The sequence below is a fragment of the Taudactylus pleione genome, unplaced genomic scaffold, assembly GCF_031769625.1.
Source record: "Taudactylus pleione unplaced genomic scaffold, aTauple2 ptg000127l, whole genome shotgun sequence".
NCBI classification, from domain to species: domain Eukaryota; kingdom Metazoa; phylum Chordata; class Amphibia; order Anura; family Myobatrachidae; genus Taudactylus; species Taudactylus pleione.
In genome coordinates this window covers 7,246,158-7,273,820 of record NW_028284529.1, presented here as the reverse complement: position 1 = coordinate 7,273,820, position 27,663 = coordinate 7,246,158, and the positions used below count along the sequence as shown (strand labels likewise).

The 27,663-nt window shown below is 44.6% G+C and overlaps 1 protein-coding gene across 7 annotated transcripts in view; it reads right to left on the bottom strand.

Moving 5' to 3' along the window:
- ELAVL2 (ELAV like RNA binding protein 2) overlaps positions 1 to 26,522 on the bottom strand; it is a 218,045-nt gene extending 191,523 nt beyond the window's left edge. For 3 of the 7 annotated variants that reach the window (XM_088472611.1, XM_088472614.1, XM_088472612.1), the window contains exon 1: positions 23,919 to 24,219. The gene's annotated coding sequence lies outside the window, so the exon portion shown is untranslated. Of the gene's footprint in view, positions 1 to 23,918; positions 24,222 to 25,878 lie in introns of those variants that run through there. The other 4 variants (XM_088472609.1, XM_088472610.1, XM_088472608.1 and 1 more) reach the window with 4 other exon arrangements.
- Between the last annotated feature and the right edge of the window lie 1,141 nt (positions 26,523 to 27,663).

Below are 27,663 nucleotides of genomic sequence, written 5' to 3'. Positions count from 1 at the left end.
AGAATAGTCCTATGTTTTGTTTTTATCCATTCTTGTGTGCCTTTAGTTGTGTTTCATTATCCTGTTGGAGGACCCATGACATGAAATAGAGGGCCTGATTCTGACCCGCTCGCAAGCGGGTCGATAGTGGCCCAGTGCGCATGACGGAGCCGGCTCCCTCGTGCGCATGCGTGAGACCCGGATAGCGACGGGCAAACCGTCGCTCCGGGTCTCGTACCAAAGGGGGCATGCTGTCGATGTTAAGTGACAGCACGCCTCCCCTTTGGTGGGCAGGCCAGGGGAGTGGCTGCCCAAACAGAGGCGCTCAGATGTGAATGCCTCCGTTTGGGGCCGGCCCCACTGACATCACGAGTGATGTCAGTGGGAGAGATTTTGGCTCAGAGAGCCGAAATCTCTCTGGGGCTTGCGGCAACGAGACCCTACCACAAGGGTCTCGTCGCAAGCCCAATGGTCTTGACCATCGCAACCATTTTCCTGGCCGCTCGCTATAGCTGTGGGTGGTCACCCACAGCTATGCGAGCGGCCAGGAGGCCGCTCTAAAAAACCAGAAGGCCGGCCCTGACTCGGAGCGAGCGCTCTGTCAGAGCTTCCGGCTCTGAATCAGGGCCAGAGCTTTCTGACACTGGGCAGTATATTTTGCCTCAGACTGCCCTGAAAGTCTTGAGATTTCATTGTGCCCTACACAGATTCAAGACACCCCATGCCAGATGTACAGTAACAAAGCCTTAAAACATAACCTATCATCTTCTGTTTCACAGTAGGTATTGCGTTCTTTTTTTTCACCTAAACAAAAAGCTGATATAACTTTCCAAAAAGCTACAGTTTTGATTTATCTGTCCAAAGAACATTCTCCCAGGGCCATTGTGATTAGTCAATATGCATTTCAGCAAATTCCAGTCTTTTTTTATATTGCATTTCAAAAGTGGAGCCCACTGTTGCTCAAAAAAGCGTTGGACGGCGCGATCAGATACTGACATAACTTGACTCTAGAGTTCAGCTTGTGGGGCCCATTTATCAAAGTGTATTTGAGGTATAATCGGGGGGTTTACCTCAAATACTAAGTATCCCCTGTATGTATTAAGGAGGGACTGCGATACCTGCTGTGATCCCTCCATTAACACTGGCAGCCGCATCTCCCATAGGTTTCTATGGGGGATGCAATGCTGTTAAACTTACCAATATATGGAATGCGACGCATCTGAATATGGCGTTAAGTTCTATGTCAAGCGCTAACCTCTGAGGGTCAGTATTCATGCATGTAGTGAATTGACAACCAATTACCAAAAATGGTGCGGGATAAACCCATTCGTTGTGAGGGTTTGTAATGGAATGCAACTATGGGATGAAGGTGTATGCCTGCTGATATGAAGTGATGGTATTCTAGCAATCCCATTGATCCTAAGGACTTGAAAAGACGTATTTATAGTTTCAATATATTTATTAATAAAATGTCACAGGGTATATGTGCACATCTGTAAAATCAACTGTACGTGCATATACATACAGTTTCTTTGAATTATTCTATGACATAGGAAAGGCGTGCAGGTATAAATGAGACAATAGCTTTTTAATGTCATCCCTTCCAGGGTGTATTAAGCTGAAAAAAGGCACCAAAAAATGTGTCCATGTCTGTAAACCTGTTAACACTAACAAAGGCTAATTCTTCAATAGTATATTAGACGTTTACCGACTCACTCATATCTAGGAGCAGTTTCTATACTATTAAAATGTGCTTGCTGCATATTTGAGCTGAAGACTTGACATGTTAATATAGCTGGATAAAAGGGAAGAGGCATTGCCCAAACAGAAGGATTGCTATCCATTCTACTTCCTCCATTCTTTAGGGATGGGAAGAAACTAAAGTAATTGTATAAACTAACTGAAATATCCATGGGATTAATAACACATACACTCCTGGCCCTAGAACATTGTGGCTACAGAAGAATTTGGGTATTTGGCTCTCTGGCTTCTTGCTATAATGCCCATTTGAGGAAGCCCGATTGTTAAGTAGCTAGAAGGCTTACCAATATAAAGAGCTTTCTACTGGAATAACTTGTCTTCAGTACAATAAGTCACAGCATTTACTTTGCTTGCAACATAGAATAGTGAAAGTGACTTAGAGCCAGATGTACAAAGCTCTGAAAAGTGATAAACTGGAGAGTGATAAACCACCAGACAATCAGCTCGCAACTGTCATTTTTCAAACACAGCCTGTAACATGACAGTTGGGAGCTGAGTGGTGGTCGTTTATCACTCTCCACTTTATCAATTTTTCAGAGCTTAGTACAGCTCTGTCTTAGACTTTCTCTGCCAAGATATAATTTTTCCTACTTTCATCATAACCGATTCTGGTGCCTCCCTGATGATTTATGAAAGCCATCAATGTTCTGTTGCCAGAAATGTCTGAAATGCTTCTCCAGTAACCACTGATGAAATTGTTGAACTGCCTTCTATATATTTTCTTATTTCCAGTACATTTATGTGACCACTACGCTGCACTTTGTCAGATGAGCTCCCCACCCTGATCCACTGGAATCAGTCATCAGTATTAGCCATTCTGGATCTAAATTACATTTCTTTATGGTTCTTTATAATCTGATGCTGCAATAGAGAAAGACATGCTTGCGATTCCAGAATGTAACTAGCAAAATTAGTGAATATACCTTCTCGCCCAAAGAATTACATGGTGGAGGAAACTATTCCCAACAGTTGAAGTACATTCCGGTTTGTTTTTTGATCTTTAGTAGGTGTGCCAAGTACTGTATTTTGAGACAACCTTCCTCGGACAGTTACTTTGTTTTGTGTGGCATTTGAACATTTAGGAATTTAGTTTTGCTGTGAAGGGAAATTTCCGGTTGACTATTTGCTTTATTCACAATCCAGCCATGCTGCTGCTAAGAAAAGGTCATCACTTCTACTGCGCTAGTATTAATACAATTCTGAGCTTCCCATCACCAGAATATAATGGTCCAAGCATGACAACCCCTTTTTTGTTTTATTCTGCAACTAACATTGCAATTACAGGTTATTGGACATGTTGCCAGGCTGAATGGCAGACTGGTGAATTTGAGGGGCTGCCATATGACAGAAAATAAAACTTGTACTGAAATGCAACATAAAATCTTCCAGCTCTATGGATGTGAGAAAGACTTTTGCCAGTGGCAGAGGACTAAATTAACAAATCCCATGCAGAATTGTCTGACAACCTTGTTGACTATCCTCATGTCCAAAATAGTGTTAAAGTTGCTGAGAATTTCTTGGCAACTGATAGTCCGGAAAAACCTTTTCCCCATCTTACCCAACCAAACTGGAAATTTGTTTCTTTATAATCAAGTTTTGTAGTCTGCCTTGCAAAGCCCAATTGTAGTCCTCAACTGTACAAAGATATTTCTCTTGAATTATGGGATGCTTCACCCTATTAAATCTTTTATGTAATGTATCCACATGTGTGCATATTACATAATTCTGCCACATACCAGTGTTAGAAGTGACAGATTCTGACAAGAGTTCGGTTTAGGCACAGGGGGGGTGGTTAGGGTTAGGCACCCCTAAGGAGGGATAGGTGGGTTAGGTTAGTAAATACTTACCTTTAGGACGATCTGGATTTCCTCCTTTGTCGGGCAGCCACTGTCAAGAATTGAACCGCCAGGCGCAACATATCACACCCATTAAATGTTATTTGACTCATTACATAATTATTGCCCTCATAAGTGTATTGTTCCTCACCTTCTAATTGGCCATAAAGACATGGCGGTTTTGTGGCAGTTCCAAATTGGAGAAGAGTAAATCCAGCGCCTTGGAGGTTGAAATTGCAAGCAATGTTTAGCGGTTTTAAACCCCCTGGAATATTGCCATTAAGTAAAGACCTTTGCTCCTGTAAAGTAATTTCTCTTCTAAAGACTTATGTATCAGTCTATTTTTTAAGATTGATGGGGACCTTCATATGGGAAATTAGCAAGGCAATTTTACTGCTTCCCCGAGGCAGTGTTCTCACCACACTATATTTCTCAAGTGTTCAGCTGGGCAAATATCCCATCAACCAGAACCAGGATGCAGCGCTGCACTGTGCAACTTATTGGTTGTGTCATTGTCCGCGCCACAGTGCTGGGTGGCAGACTGGAGGGCAGAGTAGATCCATCCCCCAGTTTAAAATGAAGGGTGCGGTTGCCAGCGAGAGCAGTTGCTGGTGAACAATGAAGAGCTGTCCACTGGCGTCCACTCGCTGTATTACAGTGGCCGCATGTATGTCACTGCGCCTTTTTTGTTGCCAGCAAGCGGAGCAGAATCTGGGCAGTCCAGCCATTAAGTGGAGCAGTATATAGGTGCTGTTAAAAATATATATGTGTTCAGTCAGCTGTTACCCATAATGAGCAAGAATTTAATCAAAAACAATCTTCGGTTTCTAAAAATCAAGGTACAAACACAACAGAGCTATAGATTTATTTGTCGGGCAGTCCGCCAGGTAAAAATCCCCTGCTGTCCGGCATTGTGACATACCGAAAGTTGTGCTGCACCGAGCCCAGACGCCTGTCAATGAGATGCAGCTGAAAGTCGTGCTGCGCTGATGTAGAAACGTCAGCACGACTTTCGTCCACCTCACAGTGGTGGGTGGCATCTAGGGAGGCCAATCCCGGCTCATTTTTTTCAATCCCAGAATTCGGAATTGAAAAAAAAGATCTCAATCCCGAGACAGAGTAACCCTTTCACATCACACTGCGCCTCGACCCAGCAATATCCCAGGTTACTTTTGCAAACGCGCCACCAAAAAAAAAATTCCTGCCATTTCAACCATGCAATCGAGCAGGGTTGAACAAAGGAACAAGCCGGGTTGAAGTACAGTGTGAACAGGCCCTATCCAGGTTATCCAACCCGGGACTCTGCAAACAATGCTGACTGGATGTTCCTGGGTCTCACTTGCTGTCAGCAGCCACACAGGCAGCACACTGCAGAGGCAGCATTCCGGCAGTCTGGAAGGGGTTAATACACTATGCTGTCAGAAGCTGCATCATGCTCTCACTGGCTGAATCAAATAGCAGAAAAGCACAAACAGTCATACCTCAGGGCTTCACAGTGGTAATCCATCAGCCATGATTCCTGTAATGCTGTGAGCAGTCCCCACCCGTTATGTGTGGCCGCTGGGGCCCTTTCCTGACTATATTCTGACTTATCTAGCAACTAGGATGCTTGCTGCTACATGCAGCGGCTCACCAGTTTGGAATACCTTGCTACCCGACTCCAGCCTGATGACTCCTGTGATTGGTCTGTCTCCGTCATTAGGGATTCTGGTCAGTTCATGCCTGTCAGTGATATTCCCTAGTTCCTGATTCTAGTGAGCTTGTGACGCGGTCGCTGTACTCTGTACTGTTCCCAGTCTCGTTCCGGTGTCCTGCAACCCTGCCATTGTATAGCTGCATCCTCGTATCCTGCCTCAGTTCTGTGTCCTATGTCAATGGCTCTGCTACAACTCCAGTCTGCATCCTGAGTAGCTGTCCTGCTACAACCCAGTCCGAACCCAGCATAGCTGGTTCAGCTATATTCCAGCTAGTAACCTGATTAGCTGGCCTGCTACAACCCAGTCCGTATCCTACATAACTGGTTCAGCTATACTCCAGCTAGAATCCTGAGTAGCTGGCCTGCTACAATCCATTCGTGTCCTGTCTTTCTTGCTCTGTGAACATCCAGTCTGTGTGTTTGTGGTTGCCTATTGGAGCAAAGCATATTCACCCCAGCTGTGTCTGTAATTGCAAGTCTGCAGTTTGGTCTATAAGTCCATTTAGCAAGTATCCCTACAGTTGGATTTCATTCTATCAGCACTCAGCCTTGCTTCAGATTTCAGTACACACCTGCACTTGATTGCTCCTACAAATTACCAGCCTTGCTGGGATTCCAACACACTCAGCTCCAGATATTTCTGCAGTTACTATTGCCTTGCCTAGTCTGCCTGCAATTAACTCTTGCCTTGCCTGCTGCTAAACTCCACGTTAATTACCCTGTGGGTCCCAGTCTGTTTGGATCCTATTCAAATAGTACGGGTGAATTCCCCAACACCCCCCCTTGTGTTCCATTTTGTGATCTTATCAATGTGAGCCTGAAAAAGTTAAATGTTAATGACATCCATAGGGTTTTACAGGGCTGACCTGGGTTCAGTGTGAACAGGGTCAACCCAGGTCGAAGGTGCAGTGTGAAAGCTAACTGACCAAGGTCGCAGACGGGGACCAGTGTTCAAAATCCCGGGTCAGAGCCGGGTTTGCGATGTGAAAGGGGTGTTATGTTGGTCGCCCACAGCACAGACTCCAGTGTGAGCGGGCACAGTCATACAAGAGGGCGGGGCTGGTATGCGGTTGTGCAGTGAGAACATTATGTCATACACAGCCGGACATCTGTAAGAGGCCTGCGGGCAGCATCTGAGCAGATTAGTGCTGAAGCCATTAGGAAATGGTATTTACCAAGTTGGCATTGTACCAGGCCACCGGCTTCTTCCGCTACGTGATTTTCAGTATCGCACTGAGGGAGAGCAGCCTGTCTGCCACCACCATCCTCTACAATGACCCCTATGGGAGGCATTACCGTGCCTACAGCCACTTCATGGACTTCAATGCCCGACAGCATCACTAACCTCCTCCAGATGGCCAATATCCTCACCCTTAAAGACACAGGACCTGATTCAGACCCGGTCGCTAAGAAGCGTTCGCTCGTAGCTGGCGATGGTTCGCAATGTGCGCGTATGTATGCATCGCAGTGCGCGAAGTAGTCCGAGCAATCGGGAAGTGTACGCTCACCAAGCATAGACAGCCCAGCTGAATGAGTGACAGGAGAGGCAGTTTGTGGGTAATAACAGGGGCAGGCCACTAGAAACGGGGGAGTGGAGGGGCGAACGCAGGTGTGCCTGAGCGTCTAAATACCGTTTCAGAGGCGTGCATAATTAACAGGCAGCGTCACAGTACACGTCATCTGGTTGAATTTTACACTGAAGTGCTGGCAGTACTTGCGGTACGGTATAGTCAACCTCAAGTGCTGCGTTAGCTTCCGATGGTACCCGATGTACCGATGGTTGCATACACTTCCTGAAGATGACGTGCGCAAGTCAGCGTCTTAAGACAGGCTGGTGGGCATCTACATAAACAAAGCGATCGCATGCCAAGACGTAGTAGGCGTGCTTATGCCTTGCGATCGCCTGCCATGCAGTCACTTGGCCGAATTTGCATATACGCTGGGAACGACTGTACGCATCTAGCAAGCGGGTCTGAATCGAGATCACTGTTCAATATCCAAACCCTTCCCCCTTACCAACACTGACTGCCACTAATATCCCCCTTTACCAACATTGACCAGTAGGGTCCCGCAGCTGCCAGCGGGAGCAGTGACTGACAGTGGAGAACAGTTTGTGGCAACCTGTAACTTAGCAGCCTCCTGTGTAGCCAGCAACTGGGTGCTGTTAAAAAAAAAAAAAAAAAAAAAAAAAAAAAAAGGGTAGTATCTGGGCACTATTTGCGAAGGCCCCCCGCCACGCTACTTCTCGACGCCACCTAAATGGCAAAATTTTCTGCCGAGAACACTGTACAGTGTTTAAGAAAAATCTTGGTTAGTGTCAATACTGCACTGGAAAGAGGCCACAATGAAATTACACCACAGCTGAAGGTTTAAGCAAATATATGAGAACATACAATTTTGTAGCTTCACCTATGATGCTTTCAGATGTGCTGCCTCGTTTGTCTAAATCAGGGATCGGGAACCCCCTGCGCGGGGGCCTTATAAGGCCCTCGGTATCATTTGGTCTGGCCCACAGAGCTTTTTTCTGCTAGCTTCATCTGGTTAGCAGGGTGCCTAAAATGGCACACTGCAGCCAGAATCTATGCAGCAGTGCCACCTGGAGCATCCTTAGTAATCACCGGCGATTGTGGCCCTGCCCCCATGTGACGCCACACAGAGGGCATGGCCTAATCCAGGCCCGCAAATATGTTATGTATATAAAAATGGCCCTCGGCAGAAAAAAAGTTTCCCCACCCCTGGTCTAAATTATCTCAAGTTTGGCACTGGCTAGATGTTAATTTAACAGAAATAGACCCAATCTTTGAAGCTATAAGACTATGTATTATGGAAATGAAACACCTGCGACTCATTTTAAAAAGGTTTATCTACATCTTCCTGGTGAATGGTCAGACCTTCGAAAAAATAGTTCTGATGCTACTGCTTTTAAGACAAATAACTATAGTAAATACATACAGTTATTAACCACCTAGAAGCAAGATTTCCAGATATCCTGTTTTTCAAGAGTTATTTTTTTAATAGAGCCATGATAAAAATGAGCATTATTCTTAAAATGGAAGTCCTGCAATCTTAAACTATGAAAATAGTACACAAGAATGGCCAGTTGCATCAAAATTGTTTGAAAGAGTCCTACAAATATATAGATTCAAAACAAAAACATACATTTTAAACAACGGAGCTCAAAGACTTAAAAATTTAACAAAACTAGCTGCTATTGGACTGACTGTACCTGTAAACGCAGCTGAATGTGGAAGTAATTTCTACTCTAAGGGGATGTGGTCAATATCCCGGCTTGCAAGATGCCGGCACTTAGAATCCCAGCGCCGGAATTTCAACACCTTTTAGAAACCCGGAGATGGCATCCAGACGTTTAGTAAGGGGGTTAGGGTGAAGGTTAGGCACTAAGGGCAGTGGGATAGGTTTAGGGTGCAGGGAGAGGGAAGGTTGGGTTTAGGCAACGGGAAGGGTTAGGTTAGTGACCGATAGGTGTCGAGATGATGGTGTTGAGATTTTGACCGCCGGAATCTCAAGCTCCAGCATCCAACAAACTAAGGGGGCAATTCAATAGTTTTAGCCACAGTTATTTCTTTTGGGCGCCCAACAGACCAATTAAATTGTTGCTCTGTTCGGGAGCGGAAAGTAGTGTTCACGCTAGGCTGCTTTAGCGGGGTGCCGCGCCCTGCCAGATTTCAAAAAGGGCAGAATGCACCCTGCCACTGTTTGCGGTGCCCCGTTAAAACAGCCTGCGTGTGTCGCAGTGTCCCGCAGGTGGGGAAAACTTTGGTGTAGTGATCACTGCTGGTGAATAGATGCCGGGTGCATGTGGCATCTATTCACAGAGAAGGCAGAGCTTGGAGGCAGCCCGGCACGCCCCCAAGAGTGATGAAAAGGGGGCGCGTCTTAAAGACACGCTTCATTTTCCTTGGCCATGCGGGCGCGCAGGCGTAGATGTGCCTTTTACTAGGTCCAGCACCGGACCTAGAGTGAACGCTATTATATGCATGCACAATAGCAAAACATGGCGTTCCCGCTAGGCTGTTTCAGGGGGCGCCGCGCCTCTCTGAAACAGCCTGCGGGTTCTGTCTGCTGCTCTGCCATTTTCGCCACCCGCGGGACACTGCGCCTAGTGGCTGGAGAAAACGGCAGCTTGGGGGCTGCCCAGCATGTCCGTAGGTGCCCACAGACATACCGACTTGCTCCCAATCAGCCGATGTACACGATTTCCCCTGAACTCTCCCTAGGCAGTCGTGGTCACGATTTGGAGTTAAAAATGTCCAATCTGACTTAAGATCTATTTTGCAGCCAGTGCATTGTATCCCAGATTGGCTAATCTGCCCTACAGCACGGCAGATCTGAAGATGCGAGGTACGACGAGCAGGGAAGCGCATCGGCATCGTGATCAAGAGTAGAAACTCACGATTTGGCCATTTTTTACATGATCCGTCACGATTCATTGAAAGCAGCCAAATTGGAAGAAAAGTCAGTATGTGTGTGGGCACCTTAAGTGCCGGAAACGCTCCCAATAGACGAAAAGGGAACATGTCATAAAGACATGCCCCCTTTGGCGCACGCAGAAGTGCCCTAGCTCTAGGTCCGGTGCCCTGTCTGACACTGGACCTAGAGTGAACACTGAAAACGCTTGATCTGAGTAAAAATCGGCATTGCATACATCTCTGAATCAGGCCCAGGCTGTTTCAGCGGGGCACCGCTCATCCTGCAGGTTCCATCCCCTCTCGTTGGGAAAACGGTGGTGCAGCGGTCACTGCAGGTGAATGGCTGCTGGACGCAAGCGCCCAGTATCCATTCACAGTGACAGCAGCGCTTGGGGGTTGCCCTGACCTTGAGTGACCTTTCTGGGCACGCACAGAAGTGTCCTTTCTCTAGGCCCGGCGCCGGACCTAGAGTGAACGCTATGCCCTTAAATGCTGCATGATTTAGCAGTTGAAAACCGCTTGCTTGAGCTTACAAACCCATATAGACATCAGCACAGCAGTGCATGACATAGCTGCTATTATTGTGTTTTATATTTAAGATTTCTACACTTATTGACACAGATTTTATTTTACCTGATAATATTTGTAGATTTATCTAATTTAGACAATTTTATGTGCTTATTGTCCAAGCTGCAAACTGCCCCCCACCACCAGCACTGTACCAACTGTTGCCTGCCCTTAGCAGCCCTCTGCCCCCAGCACTGCACCTGTTGGTTATGTGAGATCAAGGAAATATATTTATAAGCATTACACTGCACAACAATGAAAATGTTTCCGATGTGAAAATAGTTACTTCTAATTGATTTCAGCATGCAAAGAATGAATATGACATTTAAAACTCTGTTAGCTCTGAGTTCCGAGATATAGCCCATTTATGACGATGTATGGGTATTCCTAGTTAAGTGGGCAGAATGGAGCGAATCTTACCAGCAATCTGCGTTCCGCGCAGAGGGGGCGGGGCCTAATGACCCAATTAAATGAATCAGTTATTTATCCCCTCCCTTATTCAAATATATGCGATTCACAGGATTACCCACACAAGATAACTGTGGTGCACTGAGTGACAAGCATAGTGAGCGATTCCACCAAGACATTTCAGCAATGGAACAAAGATATCAGGGGAGGTGAATCACTACTGTTGGACAGTGACAAGAGATGCCCCAGAAAAGGAGTACAAGCGACAAGCAAAGAGAAAGCACCCCCATGAATAGGCCACTATATTATATGGTACTTTCGTATGCTGTATGTTTGTTTCGTTGTGTTCTTATTTGTGATTGAATGAAAACTTCTTATTTATTTTCTATTAAGAAAATATCAGATTATTTTAATATAGCTTTTCACTATGACTATATTACTAATGTACATACAGTATAGTGCAAGTAGTGTAGCTCAAAAAATAGAGCTAGTAACATTCTGAAATCATTTTAGTTTTTCTTGACCTCAAATTAGTAATGCATTACTATTTTTAGAAAGGAAACAAATTAAAAGTATTAATTTGTTGTACAGTGTTCTGTTCTTAACTCAAAATGAGTGCGACTTTCCATAGTGTACAGTATGTATCAGGCATGTGGGATGGTCTGATGGCATCAAAAGCATACATTGTAATGGGACCCAGAAATTGGGGAGCAGGACCCAAAGTGACATTTGTTTTTGCTCAGTGTGATCACTGATGGATTTGTGAACAGACCTTGGAGTCAACACCCCAGTAGATGTAGTGGACTTTTAAACTGAGTGCAGAACCCCAGGAGATAGATACCGTAGCTCTCCCGCTAGGATCCCGGTGCAAAAAGTCAATGATAAAAAAACGGGAATAAGTTTTCACCAGCTTTTTGCTGGCGAAAAAAGTGCAGAATTGGGATTTAGGGGTGCAGGCTTACAAAAAATAGCCTGCACCCCTGGAAGTGTCATTTAAAATAAAACCAGTCAAAAAAAGTTTAAAAATAATCGGGACACCCCAATAAAATTAAGTTTAATTTTGGGGGTTAAAAAAAAAAAATAGGGGAACAAAGTGCCAAACTATCTAAATTAATTCAGGTCGGGTCCCCATGTATGCGGCAGGTGTTTTCTTCATTGCGGGGACAAGCGGCAGGTGCATTTTTGCAGATTTTTAAAAATAACTTTAGGGACTTAAAAAAATGCTTACCCCAATTTTGATAGATTTTTTTTGGTGGAAAATAACTATTCTTTACCACTTCTTCATAGCCGCAAAAATGCACCTGCCGCGGTGATTACAAACCCAGACTTCCTTCAGCAGGCAAAAATGGGGGTACTCAATGATCACCCATGTCTGGACATCTTTAGGGGGATCCCAGGCATATTTCCCGAAAATTCCCGTTTTTTTTCGTAGATGGTGCGAAAAGTCATTTAAAAAAAAACAAGGATAATTTTTCAATTACCGTATATACTTGAGTATAAGTCGACCCGAATATAAGCAGAGGTACCTACTTTTACCACAAAAAACTGGAAAAAATTTATTAACTCGAGTATAAGCCTACGTTGGGAAATGCAGCAACTGGTAGTGCCCCCAGTAGTAATCCCTCCCTGGTAGTGCCCCCAGTGGTAATCCCCCCCAGGTAGTGCCCCCCATGGTAATCCCCCCCTGGTAGTGCCCCCCAGTGGTAATCCCCCCCTGGTAGTGCCCTAGTAGTAATCCCCTCCTGGTAGTACACCCAGTGGTAATCCCCCCTTTTAGTGCCCCAGTAGTAATCCCCCTCCTGGTAGTATACCCAATGGTAATCCCCCCTTTTAGTGCCCCGTGTAGTAATCGCCCCCCTGGTAGTGCCCCCTGTAGTAATCCCCCCTTTTAGTGCCCCAGTAGTAATCCCCCTCCTGGTAGTATACCCAGTGGTAATCCCCCCTTTTAGTGCACCCTGTAGTAGACCCCTCCCCCCCCCCCCAGTAGAGAGACGTAATAAAAAATAAAAAAAATCACTTACCTGAAACCCCCGCTCCTGGTCCCGCCGCTAACAGCTCCTCCGGCCGCTTTGCATGGGAGAGACGTCATTACTCAAAGTCTCTCCCATTACCCACTGCGGGAGCCGGTAGATGGCTCCCGCAGTGGGAGGGAAAAGAAATAGGGAGAGCGCTGGACAATGATGTTTTATTTATTATATCACTTGAAAGATAAAAAATGATACAATAAAAAGACATAAAATACTAAGTAAAGGATCAGACCAGACTTAGCAGATAATAAATGGGAGCTCCTGGTAGGTCAAGTAGATTGTTAGTATGATGGTATAAACATAACACAGCGGTTGTTAGTGCATGCAAGGTCACAAGATGAAAATGTCTCGTATATTAATACATCCACAATAAGTGGGAAGAGGTTAGAAATGACCACTGTGAATCACAGTAAGCAAATAAAACTCGCACATGCAGTCACCCAACAGGAAAAGGTTAATAGGTAATCCGTGGGCTTTATATAACCTGCAGAACCAGCCTGCACATAGGTATGTAGCAGTCAGAAAAGCGCTCCTCTGAGAGCCTCACAATGTCACCAGTCGATGGTCCCGCTGAATACCAGCGTCCCGGTTAGTCAGCCCTATAAGGATACCTGTATAACGGTGTAGAACGGTGAGCGTAGTGCTCTCCTGCTTGATAGCGGACAGCTGTGTGCAGAGGTAGAGGTCCAGGTGGAATGAGTGGCGCTGAATAGTGCAGTGCAGGCTGAGGTGCGGGCGTCCACCATGTGTGGATCTCAGCGGCTGGGTGAACACCGCCACGACTTCACGCTGACAATGTGGAGCAGGCTCGCTGTGAAGGGATGGAAGCGTGACCAATCGGAAGCTCTCTCAGTCCGGATCCTGAACTTGTCACCTGACGCGTTTCTCAGCCAATTAGAAAGGCCGTTTCATCAGAGGTAGCTAGCTGGTCTGAATGACCGGTATTTAAACAAGTTTGAAACGATTTAATTAATAACACTTGAGATAGTATAAATTAGTAACCAAAGACCTAACTTGTTACATATGGTTTCGAATTAACAACCATTAATCATAGATGTCATTTAAAACAAGAATTGGACACTTGTACAACAGGAGATCTAAAATATATAAACACATATTACATAGGGCTCTATTTACTACAATCCGCATATTGAATGCGGATTGTAGTGTGATATTACCGAGTGAATTCGCATTGCGAAGTCAGGCAATATAAAAGGGATTTACTATAAATCCCTTGCAGGGACAGAGCTTGCGATAAAGCTCTGTCCCTGCGGATCCCATCCGCACTCTAGTCGCGGTATTTTCGGAAAAAGTACCGCGACTAAGAGCCCGCGCATGCGCCGACCACCGCTACTACCCCCCCACCGACGCTAAGCCCCGCCCCCCGGTGCTAAGCCCCTCCCCCCGCGATCGCGGACCCCCCGCGACCCCCCCTCCCTTCATTACACTTACCTGCATCCTCCTGGCCTCCGGTGATGATCTCCGGGCTTCCCGATCAGGTGATCTCCCATACTGCACTGGGGCCCAATCACCTGATGACCGGGCCCCAGTGCACTGTGGGAGACCAGCTGACCGGAGAGGAGCCATCACCGGAGGCCCGATCACCGGTCCCTGGAGTCAGGTAAGTAAAAAAAAAATTTTTAATTTTTTTTTTCTTTTTTTTTTACAGTTATCAGCTTGCGGTCTGCTTAGACCACACAGCTGATTACTGGTACTGGCTCCCGCCTCTGCTCTCCCCGTTAGAGCAGAGTGGGAGCCCGGTAACCGGGGGAGACCCTGGATAACGCCACCTCCAGGTGGCATTATTATCACAGGGCTTCCCCCGGTATTTTTTTACAATTTATTTTTAGTAACTATGGTCGGATCACATTTCCCATTACAGTTATGGGAAATGCGATCTGCTTTACTAAAAATAAGTGATACTGGGGGTTGGAGTAGAATTTTACTAATTCTACTCCAATTGCCCTATAGTAACTACAGGTGAAACTAAAATAATGTGAAAAGGGTGTGAAAACACCCTTTTTCACTTTATTTTAGTAAAAATAATGTTAATAAATAGAGCCCATAGTAATATATTGCTAATAAACATCAACACTATATTGATAATCTCAGAACTGGCCACTAGTCACGTGACTTCTTTAAAAAAATTAAAATTTAATTAAATTATACAATTCAGAAATTATCATCATTACCAATATAAAATAAAATAGAAAATAAATTAAAAATATATAAAAAAATTAATAATAAATAATAATAATGGTAATAATAATAATGAGTGTATATACATATATATGCATAAACACATAAAAATAAATAAATCAAACGAATCAAGCAATCCCTTATAATAAGGGGATCAATGGGAGTGCAATCATCAGTGGGAGCTGCAGTGGGAGCAGCAGCAGCCGATGAAAGTCTGAGACTCATCGGCTGCTGATTACAACAAACACACAGCTGCCGGCTCCGGCGGCTGTGTGTTTGTGTTGTGTAGCGCTGACCGACAGCCGTCTGGTCAGCGCTACACACTTCACTCGAGTATAAGCCGAGAGGGTGCTTTTTCAGCACAAAAAATGTGCTGAATAACTCTGCTTATACTCTAGTATATACGGTACCTTTAGCAGATGAAAAAAAAAAGTGCAGTTTAGGTGTGTAGGCTTAAAAAAAAATAGCCTGCACCCTTGGGAATGCCCCCTTAAAACGAAATGTGCAAAGAAAAGTTTGTTTTTTTTTTTAAAAAAAAATTGGGACACCCCAAAAAAATAACTTTTTTGGGGGGGTGAAAAAATAAATAAATAAATAAAAACCACTTCTAAAAATAGACAAATTAAATCCACAGGGGTTCCCTTATATGCGGCAGGTGTTTTCTTCATAGCGCAGAGTAGCGGCAGTGGCATTTTTGACGAATTTTTAAAAGATTAGTTTAGGGACTTATAAATATGCTAGTACCCATTTTCATGTACCCCAAATTTGATGGGACCACTTTTAAAAACAAACAAAAAAATAAGCTAAGTGCTCTTCTGCATCACTTCTGCAAATCGGGAAAAAACACCTGCCGCGGCTATTTAAAAATGCAGAACACATTCTGCAGGGCTAAACGGGGGTACCCAGACTGAACCCCCTTGTCTGGACAACTTTAGGGGGGGTCCCTAGAATATTTCCAGAAACTTCCTGTCTTTTTTCCCGACTATCCAAATTCGCCGGGTCCAGTTTTCACTATTTTTAAATTGAATACGGAGATAAAGCGGGCACGCGCCCGATACTTTATCCCCAGAAAATCAGCGATGAAGACCGAAAAGTCCAGCACGGACTTTTTGCTCCCAAATTGAATACGGCTCCTACAGTGAACACTGGATATATATACAGCGTGAAAAAAAAATAAGTATTACACACATCAACATTTTTCTCAGTAAATATATTTGGAATAGGGCTATTGTAAGGAAATTTTCACCAAATTTCAGCAACAACCCATGCAATCCACACATGCAAAGAAATCAAACCATAAATTAAGTTATGTGTAATAATGTGAAATGACAAAGGGAAAAAGTATTGAACACACTTAATGAAATTTAATACTTCGTACAAAAGCAGTTGTTGGCAATGACCACTTCAAGAAACTAGTTGCAATCATTGCTCAGGTGTGATTTTGGCCCATTCTACCACAGTGTCTTCAAATCTTGAAGGTTCCGTGGGCCTCTTCTATGAATTCTGATCTATGGTGGTTTTTGGAGTGATGTGCAATGCCATTTCTCCTCCAAACATGGTGTGTTTTATGGCATTCAAAGAGTTCAATCTTGGTCTCAACTGACCAGACAATAGTCTCTCAGTATTCACAGGCTTGTCCTAATGTTGTGCAGCTAACTTTAAACGATCTTCAACATTATTTTTCTTCAGCAATGGAGTCTTGCGTGGTGTGCGTGCATACAGGCCACGGCGCTTGAGTGCATTACTTATTGTTTTCACAGAAACAATTGTACCTGCTAATTCCAGGTCTTTCTGAAGCTCTCCACAAGTGGTCCTTGGCACTTGGACAACTCTTCTGATAATTCTTTTCACTCCTCTGTCAGAAATATTGCAAGGAGCACCTGGGCGTGGTTGGTTTATGGTGAAATTATGTTCTTTCCACTTCCGGATTATGGCCCCAACAGTGCTCTCTGGCACATTCAGAAGTTTCGAAATCCTTCTGTAACCAATGCCATCAGTATGTTTTGCAACAATAAGGTTGCGAAGGTTTTGAGAGCTCTTTGCTTTTACCCATCATGAGATGTTTCTTGTGTGACACCTTGGTACTGAGATACCTTTTTATAGGCCATCATTTGGGACTGAACCAGCTTATATTAATTTGCATTTACAAGGGGTAGGATAGCTTTCTAATTACTAATAGATTTCAGCTGGTGTCTTGGCTTTCCATACCTTTTTGCACCTCCCTTTCTCCATGTGTTCAATACTCTTTCCCTGCGTCATTTCACATTATTGCACATAACTTAATTTATGGACAGCTATGGCTTGATTTCTTTGCATGTGTGGATCGCATGGGTTGTTGCTCACATTTGATGAAAATTTCATTACAATAGCCCCATTGCAAAAATTTTTACTGAGAAAAATGTTGATGTGTTAAATACTATTTGTGTGTCGTACACACATTATATATATATATATATATATATATATATATATATATATATATATATACACACACACACACATATACACATATATATATATATATATAATATATGAGTATAATATATATATTCCCATTTCCCCACCCTACCCATTAGACTGAGTGTTATCGGTCAGAGGAACATTTATGTGGGTCACTAAGAACATTTTGGGTCCTACTTCAGCATTTTAGGGTCCCATCACCTTGTATGGTTATGAAATCTATACATTAAGTGCTCGATTCAGTTCAACGCAAATTGAATAGCGCCGGGAAGGAGCTCCCGGAGCTATTCAATTCTACACGCTGTTAGGTCGGGGAATGCCCGTTCTCCCACCCCTCACGCCTTAAACAGGATGCTTAGTTGCGAGAACGGGAATTTTCAGACTAAACTTCCCTGCGCGATCCTGTTTCTGCAGCGCTAAGGGCAGAAAACAACATTGCGCCTGTACTTTTGTCGGACTTCTGCTCGCATCCCAGGAGGGATGCGAGAAGAAATCTTTAGTCGGGCTTAGCAGCGCGCTGAATTGAATAGCTCCAGGGGCTCATTCCCGGCACTATTCAACTTGCATTGAATTGAATCGAGCCCTATGTATATATTTCAATCAAACCTCTTCAAATACCCATATAGCTGCACACCTCCTCTGAGAAAAATTACATTTATCAGGTTTTTTATTTTTTTATTTCATATTCAAAGTAACAGGTTTGTACATGTATGTAGATTTGCAAGGACATTATTTGTATTTGTTATATAAGTACAGTCTCTATCAATCATCTAGCGCAGTATTGAATATGACAGAGGACCCCAAATCACATACATCATAGTTGTATACAAAGAAGCAGCTTGGTCTAAATGTCAGGGAAACAAGGGGTTTGTTCTTGCTGTGCTCCTTATGGTGTTGTGTGTATATGTGTGCTGCTAGCCAAAAAGTGAGGCATTCTAGCTCTCACATTACTCATATTTGGTTCAAATAGCTTTGGGTACCAGGCATAAAAAGGGGGGGTTAATCTATTTGGGTAGTGAAGACAGGAAGGAGCTGATAATGTTAAATAACAATAAAACAGTAAATAAGGCATATCAAAAAGGCAAAGATTGGTATAGGATTGTGAAATAGACATTGCAGGTGGATGTGAATAAACTACAAAGACTAAACTTAAACATGAATATGAAATAAAATTAGGTACAGAGATGGTGATAGCCTGTGTGGCACGAGTAATTTCCGGCTGAATCAGATCATATCTGCCGCATCGCTCAGTGTGTACGAGCCAACGCAGTCACATACAGTATTGTCCGGTCAGATGTGCTGCACACCCAACCGGACGATATTGCATGCGGCCCCGTTGCAAGTAATGCAGGATGAAACGAGGGATCATTCTAATGTTCATTACCTCGTTCAAATGTGTACCCATGGTACAATATGTCGGCCCGTCAGACCAACATATCGTACAGGTACACATCGCTCAGTGTGTACCCAGCTTTAGTGGTTTCCAGCTGAGGAGTTGGGTCAGTGGGTGCAGAGTATGTGCAGCTCTGTTGCACTGTAAGCTGGTGCACGGAATATATACTGTATAAGGGAGTCTGAATCATCCAGCTCTGATGGAATTATTAAAAGTGCAGCTCTTGCTGCAGCTAAGGGTGGGACATGTGGCCAGTCACTGAGGAATCTGTCTTTTCTGTGGAAGCTCTTTATGACCAAGGGGCCCATTCATTAATGACCGCATTTTGCAATGCGATCAGGGAATCCAGTACCGCCCATGATCGCATTGCAAAATGCGATCATAGCGGCTGAATGTACTATCCGGCACATGCAGGGAGACGGGCTCCGAAAGGAGCCCGTCCCTGCGATATGACCGGAGTGCGTGCGAGGCTGCTGCGCATGCGCAGTCCCACGGACTGCACATGAGCGGAGGCCATTGCCGGCGGAGGGATCTGGGAGATCCCTCCGCCGGCTGACTTGCGGTAAGTCCCCATAGACTACAGCGGCTAACGCTATCTTCAGATAGCGTTAGCTGCTGGGGCCAATATCGGGAATGCTTCACATTCCCGATATTGATACATTTGGCAGCATCGCATCCCCCATAGAAACCTATGGGGGAGGCAGCTGCCGGCGGCAATGGAGGGATCGCAGCAGGTATCGGAGATACCTGCTGCGATCCCTCCTTCATACATCCGTTTTCGGGGAATTTACCTCAAATTAACTTTGATAAATGGGCCCCCAAGTAGGATCAGCCCTCCAGTCTCTCTACCTCTCATCCTGTAAAAGACCAAGAAGGATCCTCCCTCCAGTCTTTCTACCTCTCCTCCTGTTAATGGGATGTACATTACGGTAATAGGAGCATCACGGAATTTCTCCCAATATGCCCATCTGTTTCTCCCTGTGCACTGCACTATGCTGCGCTACATATGCTGCTAGGCAAGCTGCAGTAGAAAAGATGTTGCTTTTGCTACTGTACCTCAGTGTTCTCCCCAGAAATTTTCTCCAGCCGGGTGGCATCCAAAAGTAGCCGGGTGAGAGGTCTTCGCAATTACGATTGCACCGGGAAAAGGGGTCTCCCCCTTACCAATCCACCCCGACAGGTCTTAGGCTGCTTCCCCACTGGCTCAGGCAAAAGTGCCCATTATACAGTGCCCCCTGTAGTTTTCCCCTTTATGCATTGCCCAATGTAGTTTAACTTTGCCCTTATGCATTGCCCCCTGGCTGAAGTAGTGCCCCTTATGTAGTGCCCCCAGACTGATCCCTTATGTAGTGCCCCCAGGCTTAAATAGTTCCCCCAGACTGGCCCTTTACGCAGTGCCCCCAGGTTTAACAGTGTCCCTTATGCAGTGCCCCCAGGTTTAACAGTGTCCCTTATGCAGTGCCCCCAGGTTTAAGTGTCCCTTATGCAGTGCCCCCAGGTTTAACAGTGTCCCTTATGCAGTGCCCCCAGGTTTAACAGTGTCCCTTATGCAGTGCCCCCAGGTTTAACAGTGTCCCTTATGCAGTGCCCCCAGGTTTAACAGTGTCCCTTATGCAGTGCCCCCCCGCTGTGGATCGCTGGCCTCTGAAGCGATCGGAGGCTTCTTTAGCCTCCGGTCACTTCACAGGCCAGCGATCCACAGCGGGGAAAAGTGCCGGGTGGCAGGCTGTTTCTGCCAGGCGATGCGCCCGCAGAAAACAGCCTGGAGAGAACACTGTACCTTATCGCTACTATCCCATAAGACCAGCAACTATAGTTTCATGCTGCTTGGGTGGATCCTGTGCGGAGCAGAGAGCAAGGGGAGAGTGGTAGAGCAAACTCTCCATGGTCTTCTCCCCTTCGTCGGTTTGCCATGGAAAATTAAGAAAAATAATTGACAGAGCAGGACAGCACTGCTGACTGATCAAAGCACATCAGGAGGGAACCCGACTTTTGAGGAAGTGCAAACTATCAATTAAAAATAGGTGGCTAGGAAAACCTGCAGCCCCCATCTCACATCAGTAGTCAAAGTCCCCTTAGGAGACTATAAAGAAAAACAATGAAGCAATTATGATTCATTACATAATAGAAATCTGACCAAAGCTGCAAAGACATGCATCCACACATACTAAGAAGCCAATTTATCAAGCTTCTTTTCATACAATTACAATTTTGAAATATAGCCATGTACTAATAGCACAATGCAGGAGATTTCACAGAAATCTTTGGCAGAGTGATAATTGTCACTGCAGATCACAGTTCCATTATCAAATGAAACTACGATCTCAAGGGTCCCACGCACGGAGCGATATAGCGGCCGATCAGATGGATTGGGACGATATCACTGCTACTGTATATCGTTCCGTGTGTGGGTATAACGGCCAGTGAGCGCTCCTGTGGGATCATTCATCACTCCTCCAGATCTTTCATGCTGCACAAGAAATCTGGAGAAGCGATGTATTATCCCATGCAACGCTATGCAGGGGGGAGGAGGGTACCAGCATATCGGGCAGCGGATCGGTCCGGGTGTGTGCACTGCCCGATATGCGGGCTGTCGCATATCCGACTACACATCATACAGTGTGAAGCCGGCTTCAGCCCTATGTACCAAAGTCCAAAAAGCGAAGCTTTTCAGAGCTTTCCCAGTATAGGGGCCTATCCACTAGGCGACCTGAAAGACTGAACGTCTAGCGTTCAGACCTTCAAGTCACCGAGGTGTGGTGCCCGCACTGAACGTCATTCAATGCAGGACTCAGACTTCCTATCTCTGAACATGCCGAACCTGACGAGCATAGTCAGGTTGACTGGCATGTTCAGTAGATAGTCGGGGTCAGCAATGACCCAGCGTGCACACGCATAGCTGGTCCTTGCCAGCTATCCATTACACAACTTTGTGAACAATGCTACCAAAACCTCCTGGTTTTGGTCGGATTGTTCACAAAGTTGTGTAATGGATAGGCCCCTTTAGTTTACACCATCTTCAGATGGTGTAAACAGCTTTAAGAAATAAAAATACATCCAGCACATCCTAGATGTGAATATAATATTCTTCTGTAAACAAACTAAATTTAAATATTTTTGGATTTACCACACTGGGTGACAGAATATAAATTAAAAAAAATGCTTTAAACCTCTGGAGGCTTACGAGCAGCAGAAAGATCTTCAGGTCTATCTGCCACAAGCCTCCAGCCAACGGTGGTGACAGCCACTGTGCGCATGCGCATTGTTAGCTTCCCCAGAGAAGTCTTTCACAAACGTGAAAGGCTTCTACAAAATGCCAGGGATATAACTTGCAGTAATAGCAGTTACCGCGACCACTGTTTCTTGGAGTTTCCCTTAGCACATAATGGGTGTGTCCGCCGTGATATGGACACAATTTCTGAAGGTTTGCGATTATTAACAGCATGCCTTTCTGGCTTGCACAAGTGACACTGGCAACAGAACGGAGCAACATTTTAATTGCCTCGTTGGGCGCCCATTGCATTAGAGTCCCCCTCCCCCCTATAGGAGGGGATTAATTTATTTATTTTTAGGCACGCTATTTAATGAGCTTCCAAAACAATGTAGCAATTCAATGTTCTGGTCGCACATTAATTATTGTGCTCGTCGCTCCCAATTAGACCGGGCTTAGCTACGTGAAAACTGCTAAACCCATCTAAAGTCCTGTTTAGGACGCCCAAACAGCAGTTTGTGAGCCCAAACCACGGACTTATAGCACAACCCTGTTCACCACCTCAGGAGGGAACGAGCAGAAATCCCGGCATAGACTACCATTGCACCCGAAGAGAGCATCAGTTGAATTGCTCAGTCGGAAAATCGCCCCCAGAAAAGGGGAGGGACTTCAATTCTGCAAGAGTTTGGAAAAACTTTTAGGGAGAAAGTAAAAAAATAAAAATAATAATTATACACTGCAGCTCATTCATTTCAACACACCCCGAGATTCGCCGATTTCTCTGTAAAGGATGAACTTGATACTTGTGTTTTACACAGAAATGAGGCCACACACTGACTCGCAGGTGCGGCATTCTCCACGAAGCCATGCACAATGCCCAATGCCCAATGTTGTCTTGAAACTGATTGGTCAATCGCAGTGTCAAGAAGTCTTTCTACATAATGCCGGGGAAATAACTCGCAGGGACAGCAGTTAACGCAACCACTGTCCCTGCAAATTTCCTTTATTACATAGCGGGGATATTTCTATTAAAAATTTGACTCCCCGCCACAACAGGAATACTTAACAAATGCGCCAATTCTGTGATTACTGCCCCTTAGACACTAAGTAACAAAAAAAGAAAAAAGAAAAAAAAAAGGTGAAGACAGACCAGTAATTAATAAGACAAGTGGGTTGCTATGGACATATGTATTAGCCAGTCATTTTAAACAATGCAAAGTGCAGTATTAGATGTAGCATAGCTTTTAGAGATCCAATTACCGGTCTGCTCTTTTCTCATCAGCTTGTAATACAAATTATATAGCCGCAAAAGGCGAAGTGATAAAGTAGAGAGTGAAACTACCAGCCACTCAGCTCCTAACAGTCATGTTACAGGATGTTTGAAAAACGAGTTAGGAGCTGATTGGTTGGTAGTTTATCACTGTCCACTATCACTTCCCAGAGCTTAATACATCTGCACCCTATCCCGTTTCTTCCCCACATACTTCCTGTGTACCAAATACAGTATACAGGATAGTGGCGCAAACACAACACCTAGGCTGCGCAGTGCACGAGTGAGCCAGCCTTGTAACGCCATGTCTGCCAGTCGAACATAGCCCAGGGATTTCCGTTACATGCCACGGCAGCTGCAGATGTGGCCAGTCCCGCGTGCCCGGGGGTAAATAGATAAGAGACCGGGAAGGGGTGACGGGATCTAAGCGGGAGACCGTGTGACTAGGTAGTGTAATAAGTGACCCTCTCCTCCCGCAAAACTAAACGCACACGTGGAGTCTCCTCCCGCGCGTAAACATGCAAATAAAGGCGTCAGCGAAAGCACCCCCATGGGCCTGCGTCACATGCAGACATGAGCACTAGAAGTACCAGCGGTACTCACATATAACACGGACCAACACGTCACACGTGCTAATTCGCACAGCTCTCCCGCCCTTCTCGGTTCCCGCACTGCAACTCACATGTCTAGGTTGTCCAAGGCGGTAGTGTCTTCTCAGCATCCGGGGACTGTGGACAGGGCACGACTGACGAGAAATCACGTCACAGCCCAGCCTGTCCGGGAAGGAAGAGGATGGAGGCACTGGGTAGCAGCCTTTCCGGTACGGTGGAAAACGGATGGCTATGGGCAGCAGCGTCTGTCGGGGATGGGTGGGCTGCAGTACTGCTCTCCGTGCACACTACGTAAGGTAATCGTCAGGCCTCTAGCTGGGGACAGCCGCCCGCGAGGGCAAGATATAGCTTTTATCCGTGACGTCACGGAGGCGGAGCCAGTGGAACGTTAGCCTTGGCTTGGCCATTTGGTAGGGGGAAGTAACGCCGCCGCGCGCCTCTCGCACAGGTGGCAGTGATGTGACTGATTACATACACCTGGTCCGGCAGCTCCCTGCGAGCCTCGTAACTTGTATTTGAGCCACGTTTGGTGGAGCCGGATGAACATAGCAAGTATTAGCTATGGCTAATTTGTAGCACTAGTCACTACATTTACTCTGCATATGCATTTATTTCCTACCTGTAAAATACAAAATAAGCATCTCCCTTCTATCCCGAGAGTGAAACACCAATCGTGTCTTACTTGAGTATAGCACCACTGCCTCCTCCCTCATTAAGAATCGCACTGATAAGGCCTCGTGTTGCCAATTACAGTATCACTCAGAACAATATTTGCTAATGTATGTGAATGGGCTGTTTTACCAATCATAATGATTTCTGCCTTTCCACAGAATGATCATCTGTAATAATGACACAAAAACTTAGTGAAAGCATTAGCACAAGTTATTGATACAGTACGTTTCCACACCAATAGGCCCTTAATAAATTTCAGCTCCAGGCCCTCAATCTAGCACATAATATAAATATTTAGCAATCTATATATATTCAGTAGATGTGGGTTAAACGAACAGGATAAAAACACGTTGCGATTACTGAGGAATGTGCTTATTAAAACTAGTTTACAAAGTAGATTCTTATTGGAGAGCATATTTCTTAAAGCAGCCAAGTAATGAAATTGCTTAATATGCATGCAAAGCATATGTTTAACAAAATGATTAGTATAAGGATGCACTTTTACAATGAAAGTGTGGAGCTTCTTTTACACAGCCTTGTGTTCTAAAAACTCAAGTTGGGATGTTTTGGGTACGGTAACTAATTCATTCTTCATGTGTCACTAGACAAGCGGTATATTGTGCCTGGAAGTACAGTTGAGAGGATTGACTGTATACCGAGATTAATTAATTTGGGTACACTCTACAGAAGTGGGTTTTTTTTGTTTTCTTTTTAAACGCAAATGACCAATCACTACTGGAAGCAATGCAAAATGTTTACATATCCACACAACAACCTTAAAATTGCATAAAGGAAAGGATTGCTTGTAACATTTGATCTAAACATGCAAAGCAGGCAACGGAATCTACAGTTTCTACTACAGTAATATCTACCCAACTATGTATCACAATGGACAGCGCCTTTACTCACGATAATCTAGCTAAATATATTTGCATTGTGTGAAACAATATGCTCATAAAAAACGTTGGGTATCCAGGAAAGCATTCCGTATGTCTACAATATCTGACATACCACTTATTACATACCTGATCAGATGAAAAAAATAGCCCATTAATGGACTCTAGAGGAACGGACTACCGGTATACTATGTATCTACAGTATCAATAACTACTCAACACATTCAGCATTCCCATTATATGATTTTAGTAGTTTAATGTGTTATGTATAAATTATTTGTTTTTCTTTTTGTAATTGCTATTAATCTGTACCTATAATAAACTAAGTAATTAGGTTAAATATTTGTAGGAGCAATGTGTGAATGATTTTAATCACATAACCTCGCTATGTACAATAACTGCTTAATGTGAACTCTGATATCCTGCATGCAACTCTGAGAAATGGTAAAATTCTCCAACTTACCTTTAGTTGTCAGTTTCTAAAGGATGCCGTCCTCCCCAATATGAATGTAAAGCGGACTTTAAATGCACGTATATATATATTTGTTGTTTATTTGTTAAGCTTAAGGCTAAATTGCCCACAGCTTTAATAAAAACCCACACACTGATCGCGACCCCTAAAATAATGCAAGATTAATATCAAAATAAAAACAGTGTAAAAAAAAACTGAGAACAGCTCCGTGTATACTCGATGCTGCTACTAAGAGTATGCAAACAAAGAAACTGGGATATATATATTAAGGCGTTACAAAGCCAGTGTGTGTCAGTGTGCCCCGCTTTTTTATTATGAATAACACCGCTTTACTGTGATCTCCCTTGTTTAAATGGTGACTGCAGAGAAAATCTGCTGCATCCTCTAGGACCCGTTGCACTAACAAAAAAAAATGGGGAGGGGGAGAGAAAAATAGGGTGGGGAGGTCGCTTATATAAAATATAAGGGGGGAAAAATAAAGGGGAGTGGGGCTTGGGAAGAGGGAGGTGGAGCGGGTAGTTGGTTTATAACAACGCTTGTGGAAAAGCCGTCCACACAAGCCTATGCAGCCGGTGCTCTCTGCTCCCTTTCCACCACTACTACTGGCGATGCTGCTGCCGCTGCAGACACCTGCTCGCAATGCTGCTGCTGGCGCTCCGGTTACTCAGTCGCTGCTGAGCTCCTGTTGGAGAGAGCTGCTCACGCCCACTATTGCACGCACACCCAGGGTGGGCAGCGGAGGGGGTGTGTGTCCATTCCATCCTATTAGCTCTTGGAGGATTTTGAAGGGCCGTAAAAGCTACTAACCACCACTGATAATTACCTATGTATAAAGCTTTATATGAAGAGAGGGATGCATTACGGTTTTTTTTGTTTGTTTGTTTTATTTGGAGACAACTCCGACAGCCAAGGACTTATCAAGGTCACACAGAGCTGGTAGGCTGTTTCTGCTGCAGGGACTCATCTAGCATTGCTGCTCACACGTTTGTTCCTCTTATCTATGTATGTAGCTTCGCCGATGAAGCCGTAATGTAGCAGCAGCCAGAGTGTTCCTGCATGGGTGTTTTTTTTTTTATTATTGATGTTTTCATTTTTATTATGATTTCTATGTTGCCCATCCCACCAGTATAATAGGAGTAGTGGAGCCGGGTGTAGTGGGACTGCAGGAGGATGGGAGGAAGGAAACTGCTGCTGCTGCTTCTCTGAGACTGCTTCTCCTCCGCGAGTCTAATGATGTCAGCTCCACTTCAGTGAATCTTTCTAGAAGGGGCGTAGTTCCGGGCCAGACTGTAACATATTACAGGAGTTCATCAGCTTCCATAGTGTAACAACCCATACACCAGCCTATATCAAGGACAGTCAGATATAGCTATGTAAGATGTGTTACCCAGCGTTGCATGGTCGGTTGCTATTACTATGTTATTGTTTATATCTGTGTTCATGTAGCATTTACTTTCACACATACATCGGCTTGCAGTAGATGAACACTAATGACATTCTCTGTTGTCGATGGTGTCTTTTCTTTTTGTTTTATTTTTTTCTCGAGTAGACAAGCATTGTAAAACGCAAATGTCAAATCGCTTTCCTTTGAAAATGTCCTTCAATGTACATTAATAATTAATGGACAGCTTTGTCTTTGAGCTTCAAGCTCCAATCCAGGCTTCCCACTCTAGTCTGCCTATTTGTCCTTTGTTTAATTATCAGAAACGTAAATTTTAATGTGTACAGTGGTACTTCTATACGATTTATGAAATTACACCAGCCAAGCCTGCACGT